This window comes from Garra rufa, chromosome 2 (genome assembly GCF_049309525.1).
Source record: "Garra rufa chromosome 2, GarRuf1.0, whole genome shotgun sequence".
Lineage (NCBI taxonomy): Eukaryota > Metazoa > Chordata > Actinopteri > Cypriniformes > Cyprinidae > Garra > Garra rufa.
In genome coordinates this window covers 47,844,409-47,849,749 of record NC_133362.1, presented here as the reverse complement: position 1 = coordinate 47,849,749, position 5,341 = coordinate 47,844,409, and positions in this window count along the sequence as shown.

The window sequence follows — 5,341 nt, the reverse complement described above, 5'->3', positions numbered from 1 at the left end:
CTTTCCCAACAAAAATCCCACCCCCTCTCAGAAAATACATAAAGCTGACATTACTGAGCTATATGCGTTTAGAAGTAGCCTATTAAAATGGTACAACGGCATTGCTCAGTTCAACGTGTTGGGAAATCGGTTAATAACAGTTAATAACGCTCAACATTCAAAAGGTAAATATTATTCAGCCAATAAAGTGTAGGTCTATGTATTTCATAGAAAAGTGTGTCTAAGTACTATATAAATTACAAAGGTTTAATTGGCATCTTTATTTCAAACGACCGGACCGACCGCGACCCGAACATCATTAAAAATATTTTTGGATGACTCGTAAACCGCGGGCACCCGCTCATTTCGGATCATCCCGCGCATCACTGATACCCACACGACGGTGTAATTTACTTCCGGGTAAAGATAGGATCAGTCAAATGAAATACAATAAATGTACAAATAAATATTACAAATTAAAAAACGATCGGAAATGCGTCCAATTTTCTAATACTATTATTTGATGACAACAATACATTTGGAAAACAAAATACAGCCATTTCTGCTTTTTTTCTTTTGAACAAAAAACCAAGCTGCACCCTTTTTATATTACATCTTTGATTCCAAAATAGAATAATGAATGAACGGAAAAGTACACGGACCTCAGATCATTTTCAGACCATGCTGACAAAAAGTTATGGAATTCAAGCTGATTCGTTAAACCGTTCTTGAATAACGCGCGAACGTATTCTACGAAAAGCACGCAAAAATGGATGTGAGGCTATATCTCCACAATGGTTTGGCGTATTGAGACCAAACTTGGTGTGTGTGATAACAAGCATGCCCTGAGGCTACCTGCAGTGTTTTGGTGCAGTGCCACCTAGTGGTCAGGAGATATGAAAAATGGCTTTTTTTGCTTATAATTGGGGACCAAGCACCGAAGGTGCGTAGGCACCTATTGTATCCGTTAGCGTTCTTATTATTATTCTTCCGTTTCTTCTTCCGCGGTTGAAGTCAATGGCAGCCCATAGAACCGCTTGCGGGAAATTTGTATAACTTATAATTGGCACACTGATAGAGGACAGTCTGAAATGTCACCCCAGCCAATTTGGAGTCTCTAACTCAAACTCTCTAGCGCCACCACTTGTCCAAAGTTTCACTTTCTTTTTGCTAATAACTTTTGAACCGTACGCCACAAAATCAAAATTCTTTTTTTCTCTGAATCCTTGGGTAATGCCAAGTCGAATGAACATCAAAATCAAAAATCGTACGGTTTAGTTTTTTTTTCAATAATTAATTGTTTGTAAAACCTACTTTTTCGAACTCGTCCTAGACGGTTTGTCTGATTTTTTACCAAAATTGGCTCAGATCATCTTCAGACCATGCTGGCAAAAAGTTATGGAATTCAAGTTGATTGGACAAGCCGTTCTCGAATAACGCACTAATTAATTCTACGAAAAGCGTGCAAAAATGGATGTGAGGCCATATCTCCGCAACGCTTTGGAGTATTGAGACCAAACTTGGTGTGTGTTATAACAAGCATGACCTGAGGCTAGTGGTCAGGAGATATGAAAATCGGCTATTTTTGCTTATAACTTCTCAGTGCTTTGGCCAAAAATCTCAAAACTTGTCCCGTTAGATTCGGAGGAGAATGCCTAGTCGAACCATATCCAATTTTCCCATGTCAGCCATTTTGGGCATCAGCCATTTTGAATTTTTGTTATAAAATGCTATATTTTACGAACGCATTGATATATCGTTACGAAACACGGTATGTATCTTCAGCACCATGCCCTGACAGTACTCAAAAAGTTTGGTGGCAGCGCCACCTTGTGATCAAAAGTTATAAGGAAATTTAGAAAAATGCTAATAACTTATGAGAAAAATGGCTTATCGTAATGAAAGTGATGTCAAAATATTCCTTGGGTCAGGCCGAGAACATTGATACCAATTATGCCAAAATTGGCTGAACTTCCTGTTCGCCATTTTGATTAATGTAGAAAACCTACTTTGTCGAACTCCTCCTAGACTGTTGGTCGGATTTTCACCAAATTTGACTCGGATCATCTTCAGACCATGCTGACAAAAAGTTATGGATTTCGTGTCGATATTCGAAACCATTTTCATTTTACGCATCAACAAATTTGTGGAAAATATGCCAAAGTGCATCTGAAGCTGTATCTCTGCAAAGATTTGAGATATTTGCACCAAATTTTGTATGTGGCATTATCACCTCACACTGATTACACCACATCAATTTGGTAACAGCGCCACCTATTGGTCAAGAGTAATAAACCATTCATTAACTATCAATTATAAAATGTCCAAAAATGCTAATAACTGTAGATAGCATTAGCCTATTGTAATGAAATTATTCTCAAAATATTCCTTAGGTAATGCTGACAATATAGATACCAATTACGACACAGTTGGTCAATCTTCATGTTCGCCATTTTGGTTTATGTTGAAAACCTACTTTTTCGAACTAGTCTTAGACCATTCGTCCGATTTTCACCAAAATCGAGTCAGATCATCTTCAGACTGTGCTGACAAAAAGTTATGGATTTCATGTTGATAGATGAAACCGTTTTCGTACAGCGCCTCTATAAATTTTTGACTTCATACCAAAATTATTCTGAGACTTTACCTCTGCAAAGCTTTGACATGATGACACCAAACTTTGAGTGTGCCTTTGTCACCTCACACTAAACACACCACATCGATTTGATTACAGCGTCACCTGTTGGTCAAATGTAATAAGCCATTAAATCATATCAGTAGGCGTTCTACATAATTTTTCAGTCATTTTGACTAAAATCATCTGAAAATTGCTTCCTTTTACTTCTTGTTGCAGTTGGTCTGCTGTTCCTGCCATCCTTAGCTCCTCATTTTCCCCTTTGAGTGCTTGGCCCCGTAATTGCTGCTTGCAGCTATATTTTCTCAGTGGTTTTGCCAAGTTTCACACAACTGGTCTCTTTAGATTCGGTGCATCATGCCGAGTCGAACCTTATAAAATTTTCCCATGTCAGCCATTTTGGGTGTTGGCCATTTTGAATTTTGTCAAAAAATGCTATATTTTATGAACGCATTGACATATCATTACGAAACTCAGTATGTCTTCGGCACCATGCCCTGACAGTACTCCAAAACCTTGTGGTCAGTAGTTATAAAGACATTTAAAAAAAATGCTTTGATACCAATTATGTTAAAATTGGTCAAAATTCCTGTCCGTGATTTTGATTGTTGAAAACCTACTTTTTTAAACTCCTCCTAGACCGCTGGTCTGATTATTACCAAATTTGACTTGGATCATCTTCAGGCCATGCTGACAAAAAGTTATGGATTTCGTTTTCATTTAACGCATCAACGACTTTGCTGGAAAAATGCCAAACTGCATCCAAGGCTGTATTTCTGCAAAGCTTTGACATATTTGCACCAAATTTTGTATGTGCCATTGTTACCTCACACGGATTACACCACATCAATTTGACCTATTGGTCAAGAGTAATAAACCATTCATTAACCATTAATTATGAAGTTTCCAAAAATGCTACTAACTGTTGATTGCATTAGCCTACTGTAAAGAAACTGGTCTCAAAACATTCCTTTGGTCATGCTGACAACATGGATACCAATTATACCACATTTGGCCGAACCTCCTGTCCGCCATATTATTTTAGTTGAAAACCTACTTTTTTCGAACTAGCCCTAGACCAGAGGTTTCAAACTCAATTCCTGGAGGGCCGCAGCATTGCAGAGTTTAGCTCCAACCAACTCCAACTCACACCTGCTTGGAAGTTTGTAGTAATCCCTGAAGACCTTGATTAGCTGGATCAGGTGTGTTTGATTAGGGTTGGAGCTAAACTGTGCAGAGCTGTGGCCCTCCAGGAACTGAGTTTGAGACCAGTGCCCTAGACCGTTTGTCTGATTTTCACCAAAATTGGGTCGGATCATCTTCAGACTGTGCTGACAAAAAGTTATAGATTTCATGTTGATAGATGAATAGAGATTTTTGTACAGCGCCGCTACAGATTTTATTCTTGATGCCAAAATGAGATTTTATCTTTGCAAAGCTTTGACATAATGACACCAAACTTTTTGTGTCACCTCACACTAAAGACACCACATCAATTTGATAACAGCGCCACCTGTTGGTCAAAAGTGATAAGCCATTAAATCATATTACTAGGAGTTTACATTATTTTTTTTTGTCATTTTTTTGTTGCAGTTGGTCTGGTGCTCCATGCCATGCTCACCTCCCCTTGGCCCTGTAAATGCTGCTTGCAGCTATATTTAATTTTATTAATATTATGCCAAGAAAAAAAAGTCTGGTAATCAGAGGCTGTAAATCACAGATATTGCTAAATTGGTGGGATGAACAGAAATAGCCTTCACTATGCCTACACACATGCAGGTAGCACGATAATAAGGTAATTTGCATTTTAGTTGCCAATTCTGGAACTATAATGTCTAGAATCAGAGTCCAGCTCTATAAAACGTATTTCTCTTTTTTCATTTCTTTGCATTTCTGTTTTAGTCAGATGTTAATTTTTTACTAATTTACCTAAAGCTACTAAAAGCAGTGTCTAAACTATACTTGACGTTAGGGCTAGGCGATAAGGCAAAAAAAAAAAAAGGTTAAAAAAAAACGTAAAAATATAACTACAGCATTTTTTTATTAACCCTCTAGTTACAGAAAATTATATTCTAGAGTCAAGGTAATTCAAATTCTGAATGACTGAAGATATAACACCAGTAGACTATTATTAAATAGGCCTGTCAGTTTAACACGTTAACTTAATTAATTAGTTATGAAAACATAACACAGTTAACACACTGGCCCCACCCCCAGATCTGTACTTCATCTTATATTTCATATATTTGACTGTTGACAAATATGATGCAGGACAACAACTCCACAAAGGCAGTTATGCCCTAACTAAAATTCAAGATATTGGAGCAAAAAATGCCCCTGTATGTGTTTTTGTCTCATATTTATATCATATGATACAAAGGCCTGTTCATAAAGAGAGGCATTTACTTATTTCCAGAATGAATCAGCAATTTGAACGAATCATGAAGTCATTTATCGCCACCTGCTTGCAGATTTAGTTTCTTATTTAGAGTATCATTTCATTAAAAAAAAAATAATAAGAATACTGAAAACATTAGGATAGTAGAATCTTTCATCATTTACTCACCCTCATGTCGTTTCGAAACTTTCTTTTGTGAAACAAGACTGTTGGTAACAAAGCTGTTTTGGTTGCCAATTACTTTCATTATATGAACGAAAAGTACTGAGATGTTTCTCAAATTGTCTTCTTTTATGTTCCATAGTTTTAAATGTTTGTGTAATTAATTC